The 25,779-nt window shown below is 42.7% G+C and overlaps 1 long non-coding RNA gene across 1 annotated transcript; it reads left to right on the top strand.

Moving 5' to 3' along the window:
• The first annotated feature begins 5,246 nt into the window (after nt 1–5,246).
• On the top strand, nt 5,247–6,593 carry LOC138979271 (uncharacterized). The gene is made up of 2 exons (XR_011459960.1): nt 5,247–5,702; nt 6,121–6,593. It is a non-coding gene; the product is annotated as an uncharacterized lncRNA (long non-coding RNA).
• Nucleotides 6,594–25,779: the final 19,186 nt, after the last annotated feature.

Genomic DNA, 25,779 nt, shown 5'->3' with positions numbered 1-25,779 from the left:
TCGTAGTGTTTCGGCAAACGGTTACATCTGGCGCTTGCGAGCAGGGATGGGACTCGGCATGATATGTTCAGGTAATGGCAAAATATGACCACTGAACATTTTCGTGCTGTTCCTATTCTGCGAACTTGGGATGGACAGTGGTCTCCCGGTTCGGAACTTCGGGACGAAGTTCATTTCAAACGGGGGCGATTGTGACAGGGGAGGCTACCTCTCCTTTCACAACGGACTCTGCACCCGGGTTGTTGGCCTTTAAAGTCAACACCTGTGGTTTGTAGAGTTCTGTTTGTGATGGGGTCTGGTGGTTTCCGATTGTCTGTATGTTCATGGAAACCTTCGGGTTTGCATAACAGTTTTTATAGGGCTAAGAAATTAGCCCTAACATTTTCAATCCTGTTTGATTGCACTTCGCTTCCCGAGGTGATCGTAGTGTTTCGGCACACGGTTACAATAGTTTGACGTCATTAGAAATGACGTAATTCTCTCTTGCTGCTGTGGTCTTGCCCAGCGAACTTGAATTTTCTTTCACTGTGAAATTATTTGACAGGATAAAATGACACGATGGAACTTGGTTAGTTACCCTACCTACCTTTCTACCTACCTACCTATCTACCTACCTATCCATCTACCTACCTACCTACCTTCCTATGTATCTATCTATCTACCTACCTACCTCCCTCCCTCCCTCCCTCCCTCCCTCCCTCCCTACCTACCTACCTATCTATCTATCTATATGACCTTCACAACTCACCCCCACTGCCAACACCAAGACGGCGCAGCTCGGCGGCGACCTCCTTACCGCACTGTTGGCACTCTATTGGCCACCGACCTGTGTGAGCGTTGCCATGGTGACTCAGCCGTATCACGCGCAGTCCGTCCCCAGGGGCAGGTACACCGCTGTCGCTGTAGTTGTGGACAAGATGTGGGCACCTGTCAACCGCTGTCTGTACCTCCCGCAGCACGGAGGGAGCACAGCGGAGAGAGACGGTGAGCGGTTCAGGCCGCAGTGATGGGGGGATGTTGTCGTGACGTACACATGCCGCCCACAGGTGCAGGCCGGGAACGCTCTCCGCCAGGCGAGCCACCAGTGTAATGTTGTGTGGACCTGACACACCTCTGTGACACCGAATGGAGACACGTTGTGAGAGATGTGTGTGTGTGTCTGGCTGGGAAGAAAGTGTCACACTCATTCCACACGGAACAGCTGGTTGAGGTTCGTAAGGACACACACACTCACACACACACACACACACACACACACACACACACACACCTGCACACACACATACACACGGACATAAACACACACACATGCACACACACGTACACATACACTTACACACACACACACACACATGCACGCACACACATGCACACACACGCACACACACACGCACGCACACGAACACACAAACGCAGACACACGCACGCACACACGAACGCATGTACATGCGCCCGTGCACACACTCGCAAACTGATAGTACATGCACTCGTACACACACAAGCACACGCACACACATACACACACGCGCGCAAAGACACAGACACTCACATGTACACATATATACACACACGCGCGCGCACGCACGCACGCACGCACGCACGCACGCACACACACACATACACACACACACACACACACGCACACATATATGTAACACAAAACCGTAAAGACCAACCTGCCAGCAAAGAGCGCCTCATCCAACAGAACGTGCAACTGTCCGTCCTTGACTCGCGCCAAGAGGTTGGTGACGGCCTGCTGCACGTCGGCCTCCCTGTTGAAGTCATAGTGATGTAGAACGACGGTGCCTGGTGTTGAGGGAGGTGTCGTGTCCGCGCTCAGAGCCATCCCTAGCTGCCCTGCTATCATTCTGCTGGCAGCCCGGGTTCCGTAGTCTGTTGACACCACTTGCACGTCGTGGCCCTGAAGCAGCCACCTCCCTCCCTGCAATACCAGCAGCACCGTCTTTCCTGTTGGAACACAAAACTCAACATCAGAAACAGGACAACAATAATTTCTCTGAAAATACTCACTGCAGGAAAAACTTTCTCTTTGTGTTGAGTGGTTTAACGCTTTAGTTTCAAGCCTTTTTCTGAGGCAAATGATTCTGTTTTCTTTAGTTCATCACAGTTAGGCCTACTGTATAATCAGAGGACACAGACAAAATGCACCAAGTAATGGGACAAACTGAAAATAAAACAAACACGTCATACCCAATACGTCAAATCTTCAACAAAGACGTCATTTCAAAATTCAAGAAAAGCTGAAGCAATGCCAATTCAAATATACGAAGGCCCAATGTCATAAGTTTATAAACTATACTATAGTATACTATATCCCATGACCTCCCGTCTTTGTCTCTGTTACTTCAGTATGGGTATATATGTTGTATTTTTATAGCTCAATAAATACATCATGGACTCCAAAAAATATATGATAGTGCAGATTCCGATTTGGGCAAAGAACTACTTTCCTCCCGACCTTTGACCTTGCGCCAAACAAATAGATTGTAATACACTCTTAATTGTTTTGCTGCTAAAGAGTTCTATCCTCAGTTTTATTAACCCGTGCATAACACTAGTTTGAACAGTCGAACACTATCACAATGCCCATGGCTACAAACCAAAACAAAACAAGAAGGGCAAAGCCCATACGACTCACATGCTTGACCTAAACCTAGCAATGACATCATACACTAAGAACTGCTTTACACATTTTTCCTACCAAAATACATGTGACCTTGACCCAAGGTCAAGGTCATCCAAGGTCATGCAACACAAAGCTGTTAATTCAAGACATAGGAAGTACAATGGTGCATATTGGCTCTTTCTACCATGAGATATGGTCACTTTTAGTGGTTCACTACCTTATTTTGGTCAAATTTCATAAGGGTCAAAGTGACCTTGACCTTGATCATATGTGACCAAATGTGTCTCATGATGAAAGCATAACATGTGCCCCACATAATTTTTAAGTTTGAAACAGTTATCTTCCATAGTTCAGGGTCAAGGTCACTTCAAAATATGTATACAATCCAACTTTGAAGAGCTCCTGTGACCTTGACCTTGAAGCAAGGTAAACCAAACTGGTATCAAAAGATGGGGCTTACTTTGCCCTATATATCATATATAGGTGAGGTATTCAATCTCAAAAACTTCAGAGAAAATGTGAAAAATGTGAAAAATAGCTGATTTTTAGACAACATTTATGGCCCCTGCGACCTTGACCTTGAAGCAAGGTCAAGATGCTATGTATGTTTTTTGGGGCCTTGTCATCATACACCATCTTGCCAAATTTGGTACTGATAGACTGAATAGTGTCCAAGAAATATCCAACGTTAAAGTTTTCCGGACGGCCGGACGGCCGGCCGGCCGGACGGACGGACGGACGGACGACTCGGGTGAGTACATAGACTCACTTTTGCTTCGCATGTGAGTCAAAAAACGAGTACCCTCCCTTGCATCGAAGCAGACGACTGTTCGTGAGAGTCTGTCACAGTGTCGGTGTGGGAATTGACAGAAGCTAGGGAGCACAGATAATAGAAGCCCTGTCACATAGACTAATCACACAATCAATACACTTTTGGCTCATGTTTTAAATGACAGTTTCGAGTTTGTGAGTCAAACTCAAAGCAACAACACTGGTCTGGTGTCATGCGTAGCGGGACCGAGAAGCGTCCGTACTGCATGGTTTGGGGTGGCTTCACTTCGTATCAAACATCGGCTGTTTCACGTATTTTGCGAGAAAGTCTACTCTTTTGCCTGGCTCTGCAGTAAGTCCACATTGGCGATGAAGGTATCCAAGAACTTAACATGTGTGCATTTTTCCGTAATTCAGTCATATTTCTTCAAAATGCAATCAATCGGCGGTGAGAGACGTGTCGGCAATTCGCGACTTCACCAAGTCGGTCCCGTTTTCCTCACACCCATACCAGTTTAGGTTCATTCATGCAAACACACTCGCAAAACAGTTTATCACGTAGATACATTTCAAATAGGGAGCAAATGGTTAAATCTAAACCTACATATTTGTTCCCTAAAATTTGCTTCTCTGTCAATAAGCCTAATTGTATAATAACACGTTCGAGAAAAACAACGTGGAATCGATTCTGAATCGAGTAAGCCAAATGGGTCCCAAACCCGTTTCGCCCGTTCTGCCGACCTGAAACGCAAAACAAAAGAATTGTGCGCTTCAACTAAATTAATTTCTATACGACTTCATTACTTTCTTGCAACTTATGAACCTTTACTTAAAGCTTTTAAATGGTCTGAAAGTAGTGTTACCGCGTACTTATCGATGCACTCATTCGTTTTATTTTTTTCAGCGACGGTCACTTAGTTTAAGGTTGCAAAAGGGCCAAGTCTCGCTGGCACCACTGTTTTACAGTCCACAGATCGCAACAGTGCCGCTAGTAGTCTACACTTTGTGTTTGATGGTAGAATGGGATATACAGATTACAACACTCGTGGTTTTTTATATGGCTCGTGTCTCCCGATGATATTCATCCGCTGGGTCTTGACTGAAATACAAGCCATATAAAAAACCACTCGTGTTGTAACCTATACATATACTATAGTAAATATACCGTGTACTATAGTACCAATTTCATAGTACTATAGTATACTATAGTAAATGTACCATGTACTATAGTATGAACTATAGTATATGGTTCTGAGTACTATGGTACTGTGAAGTCAATGTGCCATGCACTATAGTACAAACTTTAGTACTATAGTATATTATAGTATGTACCATGTACTATAGTATGTACTATAGTACATGGTTTTGAGTAATATGGTACAGTGAAGTAAATGTACCATGCACCATAGTACAAACTTTAGTACTATAATACGAAGTAATTTGTACTATGGTGCATTGTGGTACACTGGGGTATTTTGTGCTATGGTACTTTGTACTATAGTATCACAGTACATAGTACTGCGGTACAGTATAGTATACATGCATTTTTTTTTTATCAATATAACTTATCAGGTAAGTATCAAAAATTTTTTTCTTTGACATGTAATTAAAAAACAACATTGTTTTTTAAATTTTGTTTTATATGACCAGTTGTGCATGTAAACGTGTTGCGTGTGTTTTTACAAGGTAGTCATACATATAAGATTGATTATGTTTTGTGCGTGCGTGTGTGTGAATTAAGCCGTTTGTTGGAGATGACATTACAGGTAGATATTTTCAAACTTGTTAACTGTGCATTTGCAATACTTTGTGCTCACACACACACACACACACACACACACACACACACACACACACACACACACACACACAGACACACACACACACACACACACACACACACACACACACACACACACACACACACACTGTCACAAGCAGCTGTAATTATTTCGTATTATATGCAATCATTGCAAGCGCCTGTTCTTTGTGCTGTCGTTTACCTGCCAGGTGAGACAGCTAGCACTCGTAGTTTTCGTGCGGCACGGTTTTCTCTAAATTCTAGTGTAACGGGTGTATCTCAGGTGTGCTGTAGTGAGCAGTAAATTCAGTTGTGTGTCAGTTTTATTCATTCTTGCCGTAGCCGTTTACAGGGCTAGAAGTCTGCGTTCCAGACTGGAATCCGTTCTTCATTTGAACGTTACTTTTGCTTCCATAGAGCAAAAGGGAGCTGTCTTCATTTGACAGGGGAATTTCGCGTATGCTTTCATGCAACCAGGATGTGGTGCGTAATTCTTTTCTATTGTTTTCGGTGTAGTTTAGGCTGTTTGCGTGGTACATGTTTGTTGTTTCGTGTCTGTGCGTTTCTTATATGTTCAGGCTAGTCAGTCAGGTATTTCGTTTAAAGAAGGTTAGTTTTATTAGTATTGTTAGTTATTAATTTTGAATATGGTCTGTGCATTATGATAACTTGTGTATGTAAAAAGACGGAAAGCTATTTTCGTGTTACATGTTTGCATAACTTCTGCCAATTATTAAACATGTAATGAATTGGTAGAACGTTCATAACATATGAAGTATTTGTGCGAGTGTGTGAGAGTCATAGAGGCTTTGTCCATTCTTTCCTGCATTGGGTTTGATATATGGGAACGGATAAGCGATGTGAGTTAACCATGGACTAAGAGCAATGCTAACCATTTCAGGTTGCGGTTTTCTTGCCGAGGAGTGATGGAGATGATCCGCCAGCCCAGTCAAGCTAAGCCATTCTACTGTTGAGGGCTGCTATGGACTCGCTTCGCATGTCGGAACTCGTTCTACAGTTGAGGGCTGCTATGGACTCACTTCGCCAGGAACTCATTCTGCGCTCGTGACGTCATTCGTCTTCGGGGCATCTAAACCCAGGATCTCGCTTCACTTCAAGTCACTGTCAGACCTGCTGGACGGTAACTCTTCCGCTAAATCCGTTCCCCTAAAAATAACTCATGCAGGAAGTGTAATTTCAGTGTATGATGGAGTGATAGCAAGAGGGTGTGTTTGCGAGGTAGAGATTTGATGTGAGTGAATGAGAGTAATTAGAGTGTAAACGTTAATTATCTTTGGCAAGGGATTGGGGTTATTTGATGTGTAAATGTGAGTTTTGAGTGCTTTGTTTTGTTCAAGAAACGTATAAACTTCATTTATTGTGATTTGTACCTTTTTACAGTTTGAGAGAGAGAAAATTCTGTGAGTTTGTGGATGACAGACTGCGCATATGTGTGTGCGCATATGTGTGTGTGACAAACACACACACACACACACACACACACACACACACGTGGGTGTGCACATATTCACACAGGAGAAAGGGAGAAGACTTTTGTAACGTCAGATTTACATAAGCATAGTTATTTTTGTGTAAACGGTTAGCATCAAACGTTAAATTAATATTTCATTAACGGTAGCTGGGAACGCTTCTCACAAAAAAAGATTTCAAAAGTGAATTTAACAAAAGTCATCAAACACAAGACCAAACAAAACAAAAACAAACTGAGCCGGCTACTTTCGATACGAAGAAAGGGTTCGTATGCGAGAATAATGTCCCTTAAAAATCGAAGAGGAGATCACTCCGAAGTAAAGCAAGGGACAGCACTAATAACTGATTTTCAACGAACGAACTCCAAGAAAGAGTTTGCACCAGGGACATTGGAAAAAAGCGGGCTACAACATCATGAAAGGAATCCACCACGAGAACCGTTTAACCATAATTCAGAGAGCAGAAGACGGAACTGGACTGAGAAGCTAGGCTTCAAGAGTTGTCCACGTAATCGTATCCAGATTCGCTCAGGAGTGATCGAGTGATTGATCAACTGTAACTGCCAAGTCATCGACTATCGAGTGTATACTTTACAGCTGCCACAACTCTTTTTCACTATCACTGTCACTAGTATCCGACTATTTTTGAGATTTGCAAAGTTTGTACCATTGTGAGAATCTGAATCTGACTTTCTGTTAAATAGAACTCAGGTTGTCAAGATTAATAACATGTTCTCTGCCCCACTCACACTGGACACAGGTGCTCCACAAGGCTGCGTGCTGTCTCCTCTTTTGTTCACCCTTTTTACTAATGACTGCGTTTCAAACCATGATTCTGTCGTATTTTTAAAGTTTTCTGATGACACAACTATTGAGGGACTAATTCGCAACTCTGACGAGTCTGCTTATACTTATAGAGAAGAGTCCCGCAGTGGGGCACTGCGGTTATGAAATTAAAGGCCCCTCCTGTTTTTGGAACCGCAGGAGCTTTCTAGTTTGCTGTTAGGTAGATTTTTGGTTCCTCTTTCCTGTCATGCTCTCTTTTTCTTCATGAATTCTTTTCTTTTTTCTGCCTTCTTGCTCATTCACCTGTATTTTTTCCAAAAATCTCTTCTCTTGCCGCTTGTCTCGCGATTCATGTATAGTTTAATCTGTTAGTGTTCTGATGTAAGTCCAGCAGTAGATAGGTTAAGCCTATTTTAACATACTGGAAACTGGTAATCTTCCAGTAGGTATTAATTTAGTTTTACTAAAGCCTGGCTGCTGGGACACAAGTAATGGGTTAGTGCATTTGTAAACAGGAATCGCTTGACAAGTGGCCCCCTTCATCCCCCCCTTCCTCGTCCTGATATGGCTCTGCGTAGTCGGCTGGACGTTAAGCAACAAATAAACAAACAAAAATAGAGAAGAGATTAGGGCTATGGTAGACTGGTGCGATGCTCACAACCTACAACTTAATGTTCAAAAGAGTAAAAGGGATATAGCTCGATCAGTTGGTAGCGCGCTGGATTTGTGTTCAGTTGGCCGCTGTCAGCGTGAGTTCGATCCCAGGTTCGGCGGAAATTTATTTCACAGAGTCAACTTTGTGTGCAGACTCTCTTCGGTGTCCGAACCTCCCCCCGTGTACACTACATTGGATGTGCACGTTAAAGATCCCACGATTGACAAAAGGGTCTTTCCTGGCAAAATTGCTTAGGCACAATTGTCTACCTATACCCGTGTGACTTCGAATAATAGGCCGCGAAAGGTAAATATGCGCCGAAATGGCTGCAATCTACTGGCCGTATAAAATTTCATCTCACACGGCATCACGTCTGCAGAGCGCCTAGAACTGTACCCACGGAATATGCGCGATATAAGACTCATTGATTGATTGAAGAAATGATTGTAGATTTCAGGAAAAAAAAGACCCCTCTGACTCCTCTATCAATCAAAAATCAAAATGTCGACACTGTCGAACACTTCAAATTTCTGGGCACCACTCTTTCTAATACCCTCACGTAGGAGCTAAACTCAAATCAAATAATCAAAAAGGCACAGCAGCGCATTTACTTTCTACGCCAGTTAAAAAATTCGGCTTGAAGCAAGAAATCTTAATCCAGTTCTATAGGGCTACGATTGAAAGCATTTTGTCTTTTTCCATCACTGTCTGGTTCAGTAGGGCTACTGAGGCAGAGCAGATCAACCTAAGCAGAGTTGTACGAACAGCTTCCAAGATTGTGAGCTTCCCTCCATTGCCTCCATATACACATCCCGAAGCGCTCAGAAGGTCAAACAGATTCTGGCGGACAACTCGCACCCTGCTTACAAGTTGTTCCGGCCCCTACCCTCGGGCAGGCGTTTTCGCTCGATCAGGACACGCACCACGCGTTTCAGAGACAGTTTTTATCCAAGTGCAGTGCGTGTCCTGGCTCCTTAAGTCCTCTAACTGCCGTTCTTAGTTAAAATTGAGCTTTTACTCAAGGTTTATGTCCTGGTATTTTGTTGTGAGACACAGCCGTCAAGCCTTTAAATACCTTATTTCTTAAAGTTCACCTACCCAGTGTAGTATTGTAATAAATGTTTTGGTTTTAAAATTATTAAGGATTTGTGATTTTAGTTATTGTCGTTCGTCGCGACATAACCTTCGTGGTTGAAAACGACGTTAAACACCAAATAAAGAAAGAATAAAGTTATTGTCGTCATAACTGATGTCTGATACATATATAGCCTAATTCTTACTGATACTTCTATACTGTTTATCTTACGCATATACTGTACAATTGATGGTTAAACACGTTTTGTTAAGGAGGAGCATGCTTGCGCGTGTGTGCTGTTGTGGGTTTTGTGTGGGGAATGTATGCGGGCGTGCGTGAGTGTGTGTGTGACTGAGATTGCAAGCGATGTTTGGAAGGGCGTATATGGATTGATTGATTGTACTCTGGCCAAAACATGCCCCTAGTGTACTGCATATGGTTGAAATAAAGTCTTATGTCTTATGTCTTATGATACAATAGGGCCTTTTACAGCTGACCGCGCGCTGAGTCATTTCGAGTTGCTCCCCTTGGGTACGGGCAAACTCGCTGTCGATACTGTTACTGTATACAGACGAGACGGTCTGCTGCAACTTGTGAAAACTGCACAGCAGTTGGAACTACCGATCGATCCGGATTTTACAAGACAGGGCGTGCAAGAAAAACTTTCCGAAAAACTTCGACAGATCGGATTTCCACCACGCGATCCTTTTACATCCGAAGGAAAACGTGACCTATCAAACGCACCCAGGATCGATGTTGTTGACATCCTGAACTATCTGATTGAGAAAAAGAACGATTTCGACCAGAAGAAGGCGAAAGCTTACAAATCCTTTGAAGATATATCGCCTTTTTTATGGCCATGTGCTCAACTTGAGATACATGTGCAGAAGTGGAAAAGATTTCGTCTACACCGCGGAGGTAAAACCGACACAGAGGCAGACAACCTACCTGCACACTTCCTCATATAAACTGTGCATAATCGTCAGCGAAGGTGGGGACATTCTGCTGGGATTTTCCCAGTGTCCGGGGGAGTGGGGGGGGGGGGGGGAGTACTTACATTTCACAACATAGGCATGTTATTATTCATATTGTTAGTATTGTTACTCCTCACTGAAACCAAGCAAAGCAGGCTGTTCACCCTCAATAATGCTTTTACTGTATTAGTACTGTCACAGTATGTTTGCATGCATACATGGAAATATTGGTAAGCTTTCATGAAATATTGAATATATTCCCATTTCACAGAACTAGGTTGGGATGTCTGGCACTTTGAATCACTAACAGTAGCACTGCCTCTTCCATACCCATCTCCTTTTTGAAAAGAGTATAGGTATGGATCAGTGGCAGTGAATGGTTAATGATCATATGGGTTGCTCTGATTTCATTCATGATTAGGTACATTTGTTTTTTTAACCACACAAACACTTAGACAACAATTATTAGAGTATGAGTTTTTCCGCGTTTTGATTTTCATTTAAATCCAAGTCACAGCTTCTGTTTTATGATGAGTGATGTAATTTGAAACACTTGGACAACAATTATCAGAGTATGAGTTTTTCCGCGTTTTGATTTTCATTTAAATCCAAGTCACAGCTTCTGTTTTATGATGAGTGATGTAGTTTGAAACACTTGGACAACAATTATCAGAGTATGAGTTTTTCCGCGTTTTGATTTTCATTTAAATCCAAGTCACAGCTTCTGTTTTATGATGAGTGATGTAGTTTGAAACACTTGGACAACAATTATCAGAGTATGAGTTTTTCCGCGTTTTGATTTTAAATTAAATCCAAGTCACAGCTTCTGTTTTATGATGAGTGATGTAGTTTGAAACACTTGGACAACAATTATCAGAGTATGAGTTTTTCCACTTTTTGATTTTCTTTTAAATCCAAGTCACAGTTTCTGTTTTATGATGAGTGATGTAGTTTGAAGTGTTGGTATTAAATGTTCACTGACAATCATTCTGTGCTGGTATTCCCATTTTCACCTGCAGGGTTATGAAATATATGGGGAAAAAACTTGGTCAGTAAATTCATCTTCACGCGTGAACTGAAAATTGTCTCTGTTTAAAATTACAATGTATTTCATGAACACACCTGGAGAATGCCCTTGCGTGATTTAAAACTGCCTGCTGTGAATACTATTGTGATACTATGAATTTTCTTTTGAGAAAAACAAAAGAATGAAAAGCTTTTAACTATAGCTTGTGAATGAGCCTCTTACTTCTATGTGGGGCTAGCTGCTTTGAACTATTCTTAATGCCTGAAAAGGATAGTGATGGAAATTACTAGTTTAATGTCAGGTGTGACATAAATACTATTGATTGAACTATTTTGTTTATTAATCTGCAATTTTGTTATAACCTACTTTGGTTATTTGGTGACAAGCTAGTGGGAGGCACTTTTTAGTGCTTGAATAGTACTGTGATGCACATTATTTATCATTTCAGTCTAGTCGTACTCATGATTACAACCAATAGTTCTTGTGAGCTTGTACAGTTATGTGATGTCTCTCAGTCTTTTTCCTTGAGGCAAACCATTTTTCCTTTGAACGACACATAGTTCAGTTTGACCATTTTTTCATTTTTGTGTTCTTCTTGTATGCAACTGCAAGCTCCGAGCTGTCATGCTTTTTGTCTGATTTCAGACCATATTCTTTGGGCCATTTGTATGCTGAAGTAGTTTTGTTTTTCTGCCACTTCTGTCAGATTGTGTTTTTGCAGTGAGATTCATGTTCAAAATTTTAGACAAGATTAAAAGAATGATCCTGTTTCTTAAATGCCTTCGTGTTCGTTGGTTTGTAGACTATGTGTCACTTGCTGTCTAGTTTTTCAGTGAAATCATTGTTTTGCCTAACTAGCTGCAGTATCACACTTTGGTTTATGAGGATATGAAAAAGCTACATTCAAACCATTTCTTCCTCTCTCAGTACATACAGTCAAAGCATGGTACAATCTTTGTTGTTCCATTTATACTTATGAAGAAAAGCAGCATGTCATTTTCAAGTGCCCCCCGACGAAGTGTTTTGTGCAAATGTAGGTGTCTTTGTTGACTTTTTCGATGTTGAACCTCTCGATCGTTCTTCCACATAGTTTAATCCATTTTCGGCACTTTTCTAAATCTCTAGAGGGTTTGGAAAACGGTACCCATCCAACACCGACCATGTGTGATCTCTCACGGTGTCTTAAATCACTTCCACACACGCCATAACAGCAATGTTTGTGCATCAAGGTCAAGGTCGCCTAGAATAGCCTTGGTGTAAAAGGCCCTATTACAGTGACCATTGGGCCATTTGCATTTTTTTCTTTGAGTTTGAGTTTGATGTTTTTATTTTGAGTTTTACTTGTTTGTTGATTCTATCTGGATCTGGCTGCCGCACGTGGTTATGTCCGTGGGGAGTACGTCACAGAAGCGGGCTATTTCGTTAACTGTTTACTCATAAATTCCCATTTTGAAAACATATACATGACTTTTTCACTATATTTCAGATTAAAAATCTGTCTGCAATGTGGAAAAGAGGTTGAACTAGTAACAGGAACAGTGAGCTGGTTGATCAACTTGATGACATGGCTGTACCAAGTCATTCAATTGGAACGGAAAGGACAAAAACACCAATGTTTCCATTCTTTGTGCTGAAAGTTTACACTGACAGGGACAAGTAAGTGACATTTTAAACTCTTGTCTTAAATTACCTGTACCACTTGTATAACACACACACGCACACAGACAGACACACACACACACACACACACACACACACACACACACACACACACACACACACACACACACACACACACACACACACATTTAAACATCAAGTTTTTCTGTTCACTTTCAGTGATGGACGGCCTATCTGGTGGCCTGTAATTATTCCAGTGTCTTGGGGGCACAAGAGGCAAAACTGTTTGATGTTACTTTTTGTGTTTTTATTTCTGCATGCTTTATTTGGATTACTAGAAAACCTCTTTTTATTCCTTTGTGCAAATCTATTTGACATTTATTCTTTTACTTTTAGTGAAAAACAAAACTGCCTGGGTTGGTGGGGGAGCTTCTGGACTCCAGGTCAAAAAAACAGTCGGCAGGGTGATGACAGATGGCTGTACCAATGAGTCATTCAGATAAAAACGGAAGCAGACACCAAGGATTCCATTCTCTGTGCTGACATTGTGAAAAGTTGTACTCTTAACCAGTAAGTAAATTATTAAGGACAAATTATTAAATTTAAAAACCCTGTTTTTTTCTGACTTTTCAAATTTAATGTATACTGTTCAAAAAAAGAAACGCATAGTTGCTACTTGCCAAATTTGTTTTATTTGTCGAACAAATTAACAGAAAATCCAATATTTAGATTATTTGTTTGAAATTTGGTATGGACACAGTTGAATGCACACACAGTTCATTTGCATCTTCAAATCAATCAGTCAATCAATACGATTGGGTGCCGAGGCTGTCAAGTCAGTAGGCCTATAGGGGGTGTGACTGCCTTGAGCAGCAACAACTGCCCGGCACCTTCTGGGCATGGACTGGATCAGATGCCGGATATCTTGCTGTGGGATGGTGTCCCACTCCTCCTGAAGTGCCTGCAATAGATCGCGGTGATTTGCCGGCGCTTCTTCTCGCCTGCGCACACGTCTGTCCAATTCATCCCAGAGGTGTTCTATCGGGTTCATGTCTGGCGACATGGATGGCCAGGGAAGCACCTGGACATGGTGGTCGGTGAGGAACTGGGTGGTGAGTCGTGCTGTGTGCGGGCGAGCGTTGTCCTGCTGGAATATGGCATCCTGGTCAGCCAGAAGAGGAAGGGCGTGTGGGCGCAGAATTTCCTCCACGTATCGCTGGGCAGTTATGCGCCCTTGGACGTGCACCAGGGTGCTCCTTCCAGCGGTATTGATCGCCCCCCACACCATGACGCCTCCACCACCATGAACGGGTGCCTCATCCACACAGTTGGGCGCGTAACGTTCGTTTACTCTCCGGTAGACCCTCCTCCGACCATGTCGCTGGAGCAGGAAGTAGGACTCGTCGCTGAACCACACGTGTCTCCAGTGATTCCGGACGGTCCAGCGAAGGTGCTGGTTGCCCCACTGCACACGGTTCTGGCGATGGCGGCGGGTGAGGACAGCTACACTGTGAGGTCTGCGAGCTCTCAAACCAGCTTCATGCAGGCGGTTCCGCACGGTCTGGTCCGATAATCGGTGTGGCCCGGGGAGAGCCTGGACAGAAGATGAGGCCGACAGGAAACGATTCCGGAGGTGGCGGAGCCGTATGAAGCGGTCGTGAGCAGCAGTTGTCGCCCTTGGTCTTCCCGCTCGTGGCAAGTCAGCAACGGAGCCAGTGGCTTGAAACCTGACCCACAGTCTACTGATGGTGCTCTGGGACACGTGGAAGTGCCTGGCGATTGCACTTGGACTTTGGCCTGCTTGTAAACGACCCAATGCAATTTGGCGGTCTTCTCTGCTCAATCGGGCCATCTTTCGTCGCTGAATTGTCGTCTGATTTCTTTGTGGCGAACAATCCGCTTTTATGGGTTTTGGAAGACATGGTGAGAGCTCAATATTCCCCGAGTTTCACGAGATTACACTGAAGCATGACGAGTGGTCATGCCAAATGAGCAATTTTGACATTGTAGCCACTGATAACGCATGCGTCACGTGCAGAGCTCACTTGTGGCAATGGACGAAAGGTCGACGACCAGATAAACATTTTCTGCAGTTTGGTGGATATCCTTGTAGCCATATAACTAAATTAACCAAATATTACAAGCTATGCGTTTCTTTTTTTGAACAGTATAATTTGCAATACGGTACTAGCATAGCTGAATTTGGTATTTATGATCCACTGTTGTGTAATGTTTGCAACACACATACGTATAGGTTACAACACGAGTGGTTTTTTATATGGCTTGTATTTCAGTCAAGACCCAGCGGATGAATATCATCGGGAGACACGAGCCTCTGGCGAGTGGCTCTCGATTGATATTCCCGCTGGGTCTTGACTGAAATACAAGCCATATAAAAAACCACGAGTGTTGTAATCTGTATATCCCATTCTACCATCAAACACAAAGTGTAGACTACTAGCGGCACTGTTGCGATCTGTGCAGTGTAAAACATTGTTGCCAGCGAGACTTAGCCCTTTTGCAACCTTAAACTAAGTGACCGTCGCTGAAAAAATAAAACGAATGAGTGCATCGATAAGTACGCGGTAACACTACTTTCAGACCATTTAAAAGCTTTAAGTAAAGGTTCATAAGTTGCAAGAAAGTAATGAAATCGTATAGAAATTAATTTAGTTGAAGCGCACAATTCTTTTGTTTTGCGTTTCAGGTCGGCAGAACGGGCGAAACGGGTTTGGGACCCATTTGGCTTACTCGATTCAGAATCGATTCCACGTTGTTTTTCTCGAACGTGTGTAATTAGGCTTATTGACAGAGAAGCAAATTTTAGGGAACAAATATGTAGGTTTAGATTTAACCATTTGCTCCCTATTTGAAATGTATCTACGTGATAAACTGTTTTGCGAGTGTGTTTGCATGGATGAACTTAAACTGGTATGGGTGTGAGGAAAACGCGGCCGACACGTCTGTCACCGCCGATTGATTGCATTTTGAAGGAATATGACTGGATTACGGAAAAATACACACATGTTAAGTTCTCGGATACCTTCATCGCCAATGTGGACTTACTGCAGAGCCAGGCAAAAGAGTAGACTTGCTCGCAAAACACGTGAAACAGCCGATAATTGATAGCCAACCGTGCCAGGTAAGGACGGTCTGACAGATTCTCAAAAGTCGTCTGCTAACGAAGCAAGGGAGGGTACTCGTGTTTTTGTTTTGGTTCGCTAGCATCTGGTTATCTTGTAAGTTGAATGTTCGTTTTTTTCGACCTGCATTGCTTTCATAATGAAAGACACGTTTGCTTATTGCATCTCATACATCAGATCAGTTCTGAGATTCATTTTTGCGTGCAACTGATATGGTTTTCTGAGCCGTGCAATACGATTTTGGAACTTCATACAAATGTGTCACATTGTTCGGCGCGAGGTCAAAGGTCGGGGAGCAAAGTAGTTCTTCGCCCAAATCGGAATCTGCACTATCATATATTTTTTTGAGTCCATGATGTATTTATTGAGCTATAAAAATACAACATATATACCCATACTGAAGTAACAGAGACAAAGAAGGGAGGTCATGGGATATATTTAAATATAAACTGCGTCTGAATCAGTGATGGAAATTTATTGTTTGATTCACTGTCTTGGATCAAATTAAAAAAACAATAAAATTGCTTTTCTTGGGTGTGTGTTTGTTTTTGTTTAGACCTTAATTGTGATGCACACACACACACACACACACACACACACACGCACTTAAAGACACACTCCCTTTTAGGACCTTGCTTTTTTCATATTTTCTGTGAATAATCTTTGTGAATCATCAATCAACGGCCTTTTTAAGACACCCAGGGTTTTTAAGGCCTATTTTTCTCAGATATTTTGAGGTCTAACAAGGGGAGTTCCACTGTATGAACAAGCCTTAGTTCTATGTTTAAGTATAACAATGGGGGAAGTGCATCTGACTTTATATTTGTCATATCATTTTAAAAGCCCCTAAAAAGACTAAAATCATAACATGATCTTGCAACTTCGGTTTATGTTCTAAAAAGTTTTGTTGATCATCATTATAAAAATACAGTCATGAAATTTCTGGCTGGATACTCAGTCCTCTCTTGTGTTACAGATGCTGTGAAGCGACAGGAGGTGCTCCTTCAGCAGATAAGGACAACAACAAAGTTTTGTATCACTTTATGGAACTTGTAATATATTTCAGGGTCCTAAATGGAGGGTTTCACCGGAGCAGTGACTGTTGGACAACAAGTGCAGGGTGTTTTTGGACCTCCTGGATCAACATGTGTGCAGAACTGCTGAGGGCTTGAACTTCATGGGTGTGTGTAGGAAATTTCATATCAGATTTTGATATTAACATATTCCTGTGGGACTATATCATTTAAATTACATGAGTAAATGAATATGACTGTCTGTATGAATGTACGTATTTAATGTGTCATTCAAGTGTGGCATAGATATATAAACCTATAGCAATAACAAGACATGCATGCTGTAAATATATGCTGTTATGCTCTCCCTGTACAAATCTGAATGAACTCTTTTATTCTTTGGTTTTACAAAGTGGCTCTGAAATTTTAACCCCTTTTTTTTAAAGACTTACACTTTGAAATAAACTAATATTTTTAATTTTCCCTGCCCCAACGCTTACTGGAGACACCGGGTTCTAACATAACCCAACGAAAAACTATAATGCATGTAGCAGATCTGACATTTTTAATAAACTTTTATCATCATCACTCTCACATACCTCGTTGTTACGAAAAAAAAAATCTGCTGAACAATCCCTCTCAAAGCGCATGGGCCAATCTTGAACGTTAGGGTTAGCAATCCGCTCGACTGTTCATGATCTGATTAATCTCCCCATGTAGCGCATGCACGTTGACCGCATTGAGAGGGATTGTTCAGGCAGAGTTTTTATTTCGTGACACCGTCATCCTCCCTGCGTCCTTATTGTTACCAGGGTCTTAGCGTATCACCAACTCATGTCAACGGTCGCAACTAACTTTGATGTAGTCGCGAGGCGCGTGTCAAGGTTGCAGCTACCCGTGATGTTGCGAGGCTCGTGGCAAGGTCACAACTAACTTTGATGTAGTCCTGAGGCGTGTGTCAAGGTTGCATCTACCCATGATGTTGCGAGGCTCGTGGCAAGGTCACAACTAACTTTGATGTAGTCCTGAGGCGTGTGTCAAGGTTGCATCTACCCATGATGTTGCGAGGCTCACACCAAGGTCGCAACTAACTTTGATGTAGTCGCGAGGCGCGTGTCATGGTTGTAGCTACCTGCGATGTTGTCGTGAGGCTCGCGCCAGCATCGCTGGTAGTTATGACCAGCTGCGATTAACGTAGTTGTCATGATGTGTTAAGATCGCAAAATCGCAGTGATGTCGCAGCGACTTTTGTTATCTGTAAGGGTTTGTGTATTTCTGTACATGCATGTATACCAACAGCAGCAGAATATTTGTACAAGTTTGTTCTCTTTCTTATTAGAACTTATTTTTATATTTATCAAGGTCGCAGATGTCGAATATCACAGCAGCAGTGAAGGGTGAAGGATCCACTTCTGATTGAATAGATCAACATGTGTACTGACCCGCTGAGTGCCTGTGCTTGCTTGGTGTGTAAAAATGCATTCATATACTTAAAAGGCATCTGTCTTTGAATCACACTTTTGATTGCCTAGAAATTAATGTCATGCCATCCAAATGGTAATGTTTTCTTTGTGAAAGGTAAAGTGTGTGTTTTTGTGCATGTTTGTTTGTATGTGGGATTTGTTGTGTGCACTTGTGCATGTGAGAGAAAGAGAACAGTGTGTGGGTGTGTGCGTGTGGTTGTGTGTGTATGGTTGTGTTGTGTGTGTGTCAGTGTAATTGTGTGAGTGTTTGTTTGTATGTGTGAGTTTGTGTGTGTTGTTGTGCATGTGAGAGAGAGAGAGACAACAGTGTGTGTATGTGTGCGACGGAAACAGAGATGGACATTTTGTTCCTGGCTGGGGGTATGTTGTTCCTTTGCTAGTTGATGACTGTGCAAGAGGCATTGCAATTATACTTGATTTATATTACACTGTAACTATTTTCACATTTATGAATTGTTGTTTTAAAATATGTGTAAGTTTATTTTGTTATTCCCAACACACACACACACACACACACAGAGGCATTTTAACAATATATGTTCCTCTAAAATGTGTCGTGGTTTGCTTCAGTTTGCATAGTTTTTCATTAGTACTTCGTCATTGCAGGTTTCATTCCATGCTCTGGAGGGGATGTCATACGCAAAGCAGCCTCCTGTTTACTTCAGGCAAATGACTGATGAAGAACCTTAATACCACTTACAGAATAGTCAAAGAAGATGCCACACGAGAAAAACCTGCATGGACACCAGTTACGAAACCATCAAGCAGATGCAAGTGGTGAAGGACTTGTATACAAGTTACAGAGCAATCAAGCATACATGTCTACTTGCAAATAACCTATAGACAGCAGCTACAGAACGGTCATGCAGATACCATCAGTGAAGGACCATTGTATGACATTATCATACCCGTGACAGTGTTATGAAAAGGGAACATAAGCCAAACTTAACAATTTTAAACTAAATAACTGTCTGCAAGTGAACATTCACAAACTGTATTACTTTATTTAAATAAAACAGTTTTACTCAACTGAATTATTAGGTAAGTCTTAATAATGAGCAGTGTGCCTGCCCGCGCAGGGCCTCTTTTTTAAATCGTGTTTTGAACTCTTTTTACATTTAGTGAAGTTTTGACTAAATGTTTTAACGTAGAGGGGGGAATCGAGACGAGGGTCGTGGTGTATGTGCGTGCGTGTGTGTGTGTGTGTGTGTCTGTCTGTGTGTGTGTGTAGAGCAATTCAGACTAAACTACTGGACCGATCTTTATGAAATTTGACATGAGAGTTCCTGGGCATGAAATCCCAATACGTTTTTTTCATTTTTTTGATAAATGTCTTTTATGACGTCATATCCGGCTTTTCGTGAAAGTTGAGGCGGCACTGTCACGCCATCATTTTTCAACCAAATTGGTTGAAATTTTGGTCAAGTAATTTTCGACGAAGCCCTGACTTCGGTATTGCATTTCAGCTGGGTGGCTTAAAAATTACTTAATGACTTTGGTCATTAAAAATCGGAAAATTGTAAAAAAAAAAAATTTTTTTTTATAAAACAATCCAAATTTACATTCATCTTATGCTCCATCATTTGCTGATTCCAAAAACATATAAATATGTTATATTTGGATTAAAAACAAGCTCTGAAAATTAAATATATACAAATTAATATGAAAATTAAATTTCCGACATCGATTTAAAAACAATTTCATCTTATTCCTTGTCGGTTCCGGATTCCAAAAACAGATATCTATATGATATGTTTGGATTAAAAACACGCTCAGAAAGTTAAAACGAAGAGAGGTACAGAAAAGCGTGCTATTCTTCTCAGCGCAAGTACTACCCCGCTCTTCTTGTCAATTTCACTGCCTTTGCCGTGAGCGGTGGACTGACGATGCTACGAGTATACGGTCTTGCTGCGTTGCATTGCGTTCAGTTTCATTCTGTGAGTTCGACAGCTACTTGACTAAATGTTGTATTTTCGCCTTACGCGACTTGTTTGTATTCGGCTGTACTGTTTGTTTAAGTGATTTATGACCTGTGGACAAGGTTGTTGTTTGTTGCTCGTGAAACGTCTCTTACTTTCGTGTGTCTCAGCTTTGCGAGTTCAGCCTTGATTAAGCAGTCTCGTGAAGTTGTTTGTTTGTTTAGTGTTTCATGGAGAACGTGTTTTTGCGTGTGCTTTGCAGTTTCTTATTTTTATATGGTGAGCTATTATTCAGTTGTGTGAGTTCGAAGGTGTTGATGTTAGTCAGTTTTGGGTGTTGAGATTTGTCGTCTTATGTCCTTCCACTCAGAGGGTTGTGTTGTGATGGAGTTGTGTGAACCTGGAATACGTTTTCACCTCTCTAGCTCTCTCTACCGTCACCAAATTAAAAAGAACTAGACCAACAATGAGTCTGTGTGTTGGTGAGAGCGTGAACGTTACCAGCATACACCAAACAATGAGGCTTCCATACAACAACAACAATACAAGCGGATCAGAAGCAGTTACAGTGAAAACGTATTCCAGGTTCACACAACTCCATATTTATTCTCTTGATGCAAACTGTTCTGGGTCTGAGGCACAAAGCTATACGTGGCATTCGTTTCTAAGACCTACGGCATCTGCATTCTCCCCTAACGATCCTAATGTCACGTATAGCTTTGTTCCTCAGACCCAGAACAGTTTGCATCAAGAGAATAATTATGGACCCACTTCACTCTCTAACGCTCAAAGCGCGTATCAAAACAGCTTTGTGTCAAAGTCGGCATACCCCTACCTGTACGGAAACCGAGCAGAGCCAGATTCACCCAGATCAGAATCCTCAGTCGAAACTTTGAGCAAAAGCCTCAATGCTGCTATCGCCTTAAGTCGACTGCCTCCTCCCGAGCCATCGGTATTCTCCGGAGATCACCTCTTGTACCCTACATGGAAGGCTTCATTCTCATTTCTCATTGAAAGTAGAGGCATCTCACCACAAGAGAAGATGCTGTATCTACAGAAATACGTCGGAGGAGCCGCAAGGGAAGCGATTGCTGGGTTCTTTCTTCTTCGAGATGAGTCTGCATATCTGAACGCCTTGGTGGCGTTGGAAAAGAGATTTGGAAATTCTTTTGCCGTGTCACAAGCTTTCAGAACGAAACTCGACAAATGGCCGGCCATCAAGAGTAAAGACGTTTCCGGACTCAGGAGTTTCTCCGACTTTCTGCAGCAGTGTTTAATCGCGTCCCAGGAGGTGGGTGGTCTAGCCATTCTGGATGATATCCATCAGATAAAGAAGCTGGTTGACAAACTTCCTGATTGGTTCTCACATCGCTGGAACAGATACGTAGCCTCAACCAAACGAGACAAACAGCGGTACCCACTGTTCAGAGAGTTCACGAATTTCATCAACGACGAAGCTGAAATAGTCAGCGATCCCGTCTTCGGTACTTCGTCCTTTGTAAACTCTTCAGAGGCTCAAGCAGAAAATTGGGACCATACTAACAAAAATACGGTGGGTGCAATAGGCGCCCCCATTTTTTGAGCAAACGCCACCCAAGGCCGCTTTGGACGGGTAGAAATTATGTAGTTTCGAAGTCTATGGATAAAGCTCGCGTAAGATTAAGAAGAATACGTCACGGTCGAAAGTCTTTGACGTCAATTAATGCATCATGACGTCATGCCTCCCTGTAGTCTTTCTCTCTCGCGCAGTGTGTATGATGTTTGTGTTCATTTTGAGCACATGTGTTAGTGATACTGTTTGTGTGTGTGTGTGTGTGTGTGTGTATTTGTGTGTGTGTGTGTGTGCGCACGCGTGCATGAGTCTGCAAGGGCGGATCAATTCACTTTGGAGGGGGGGGGGGGGGGGGGTTACAGAATGACTGTGAAGATACAAGTTGACGGCGCCGAAGGCGCCTAAGCCTCTAGGGGGGTCCAGGGGCATGCCCCCCCGGACATTTGTTTTATCCAAAGAAGCAAAATAGAGCTATCTGGTGCATCCTGAGCCAATAAATTACCTTTTTTTGGGGGGGTGGGGGGGGGTAAGTAACCCGTGTAACGCCCCCCCCCCCCCCCAGATCCGCCCTTGAGTCTGTACTCGTATGTGTGTGTGTGTATTTGTATGTGTGTGTGTGTGTGTGTGCGCGCACGCGTGCATGAGTCTGTACTCGTGTGTGTGTGAGTGTGTGTGAGGGCATAAGTGTATGTGTGTGCGTGTATGTGTGTTTGTTTGTAAAGGTGTGTATGTCCGTCTGTCCAATTATGTGCGTATGGGTGTGTGTTTTGTGTATATGAAGTTTTTGTGAGAGAGTGAGAGAGTGCGTCTGAGTGAGTGTGTGTATGTGTGTGTGTGTGACTTGGGGTATGTGTGTGTGTGTGTGTGTGTGTGTGTGTGTGTGTGTGTGTGTGTGTTTGAGAGAGAGAGAGAGAGAGTGTGTGTGAATGTGTGTGTGCATGAGTTTGTGTGTATGAGTGTGTATATGTGTTTGTTTGTAAAGGTGTGTGTGTCCGACTGTCTATGTGCGTATTTGTTTGTTTGTTTGCTTAACGCCCAGCCGAACACTAAGGGCCATATCAGGGCGGTGCTGCTTTGACATAATTTATAACGTGCACCACACACAAGACAGAAGTCGCGGGGCGGGGATATAGCTCAGTTGGTAGCGCGCTGGATTTGTATTCAGTTGGCCGCTGTCAGCGTGAGTTCGATCCCAGGTTCGGCGGAAATTTATTTCAGAGTCAACTTTGTGTGCAGACTCTCTTCGGTGTCCGAACCCTCCCCCCGTGTACACTACATTGGGTGTGCACGTTAAAGATCCCACGATTGACAAAAGGGTCTTTCCTGGCAAAATTGCTTAGGCACAGTTAATAATTGTCTACCTATACCCGTGTGACTTGGAATAATAGGCCGTGAAAGGTAAATATGCGCCGAAATGGCTGCAATCTACTGGCCGTATAAAATTTCATCTCACACGGCATCACTGCAGAGCGCCTAGAACTGTACCCACGGAATATGCGCGATATAAGCGTCATTGATTGATTGATTGAAGTCGCAGCACAGGCTTCATGTCTCACCCAGTCACATTATTCTGACACCGGACCAACCAGTCCTAGCACTAACCCCATAATGCCAGACGCCAGGCGGAGCAGCCACTAGATTGCCAATTCTAAAGTCTTAGGTATAGCCAGGGTTCGAACCCACGACCTCCCGATCACGGGGCGGACGCCTTACCACTAGGCCAACCGTGCCGGTCTATGTGCGTATGAGTGTGTGTTTTGTGTGTTTGAGATTTGTGTGAGTCAATGTATGTGTGTGTGTGTGTGTGTGTGTGTGTGTGTGTGTGTGCGTGCGTATGTACAGTGTGTGGGTGTGTGTCTGTATAAGAGAGAAAGAGAGAGTGGGTGGGTGTGTGTGTGTGCGTAAGTGTATGTGTGTTTGTTTGTAAAGGTGTTCATGTCCGTCTGTCTATATATGTGCGTATGGGGGTGTGTTTTGTGTGTATGAAGTGTGTGTGAGAGAGTGAGTGAGTGCGTGTGAGTGAGTGTGTAACTTGGGGTGTGTGTGTGTTCGTGTGTGTGTGTTTGAGAGAGATTAAGAGAGAGATTAAGAGAGAGATTAAGAGAGAGGTTTGTCTTTCGCTGGGGTATGCAGTGCCTTGGCGTTGCACATCTACTTAATTTATTTACCTTTTGAAATGTTCAGAGAAAAGTAATGTTCTTCCCGCCTGTGGTCGCCGTTTTGATTTTCACAATCCGCAACCCTATAGTAATCCCAGCGAAGCTGGAGGTTTATCTTACATACGTGAGAGAGACACCCGTGAGATAATAATCGTTCAAATCACACGTGTGTATATCATGTAAATGAGGTCATGTCAAGCAAGTTTGTCAGGGACCTGTTTTTCCACTGCGTATGATGCCAAAGTCACCGAGACAAACGTCATTTTTGAAACACAAATTGCGCTCGCTAATTACCCTCGATGAATCTTTAGAACTAACACGTCACGCCACACTTTCAGAGTGACGTTTCTTTGCTTTGACGTAATAGATTTCACGAGGCTTTAGAAGAGATCGAGGTTCCAAAACAAGCGTCTTCAATTTAGCTGCCTCGAATGCAGGACATTTTCAGTAAAATACACGTAAGTACAGTATGTAGGATAAACAGAATACTACATGGCTTGCTGTGTCGTACCAGATTTACACTCGTTGCTTTTTCAAATAGTGAACAGCTCGCTTTCGCTCGCAGTTCAATATTTAAAAAAAACAACTCGTGTACATCTGGTACGACACAGCAAGCCATGTAGTATTCTCTATTTATCCCACGAACGCTATACTGTAATCGTCAATCGACTTGAGACATGTTCATACCGATAATACATGATAAAGAAGGATTCTTTGTGCCCGGCTACGGGCTACAGTTGAAGATGGAAGTTCACCAAAAATTGGGACCATACTAACAAAAATACGGTGGGTGCAATAGGCGCCCCCATTTTTTGAGCAAACGCCACCCAAGGCCGCTTTGGACGGGTAGAAATTCTGTAGTTTCCAAGTCAATGTGTGTGTGGTTATCCAAGACTATGGATAAAGCTCGCCTAAGAAGATTACGTCACGGTCAAAAGTCTTTGACGTCAATTAATGCATCATGACGTCATGCCTCCCTGTAGTCTTTTTCTCTCGCGGTGTGTGTGTGTGTGTGTGTGTGTTCATTTTGTGCACATGTCTTAGTGTTAGTGTGTGTGTGTGTGTGTGTGTGTATGTGTGTGTGTTTGTGTGTGTGTGTGTGTGTGTGTGTGTGTGTGTAAGTAAAGACTGAGAGAGAGGAAGAAAGAGTGTGTGTGAATGTGTGTGTGTGCATGAGTTTGTGTGTATGTTTGTGTGTGTATGAGTGTGTATATGTGTTTGTTTGTAAAGGTGTGTGTGTCCGTCTGTCTATGTGCGTATTTATGTGTTTGTTTGCTTAACGCCCAGCCGACCACGAAGGGCCATAATTATCAGGGCGGTGCTGCTTTGAGATATAACGTGCGCCACACACAAGGCAGAAGTCGAAGCACAGGCTTCATGTCTCACCCAGTCACATTATTCTGACACCGGACACAATCAAGAATTACCCCTAAAACGCGATGCTGTTGAACTTGTTCAATTGATTGCGTACCAATAGTAAGATTTAGTTTGAGTGAAGAAATCTGATGTTTTTGTCTGGTTGCAATCAACATACTTTTAGTTTTTTATTGGATGGACAAGCATAGCATAAGCACTACATCAGTTATTTACATCGTTTAAAGCTGTTTGAAGGGAGGACTCTATTACTGTAAGAGAGAGAGAGAGAGAGAGAGAGAGAGAGAGA

The sequence above is a fragment of the Littorina saxatilis genome, linkage group LG10 (genome assembly GCF_037325665.1).
Source record: "Littorina saxatilis isolate snail1 linkage group LG10, US_GU_Lsax_2.0, whole genome shotgun sequence".
Lineage (NCBI taxonomy): Eukaryota > Metazoa > Mollusca > Gastropoda > Littorinimorpha > Littorinidae > Littorina > Littorina saxatilis.
Note: the sequence above shows the minus strand (reverse complement) of the source record. Positions and strands in the feature narration are given on the sequence as shown.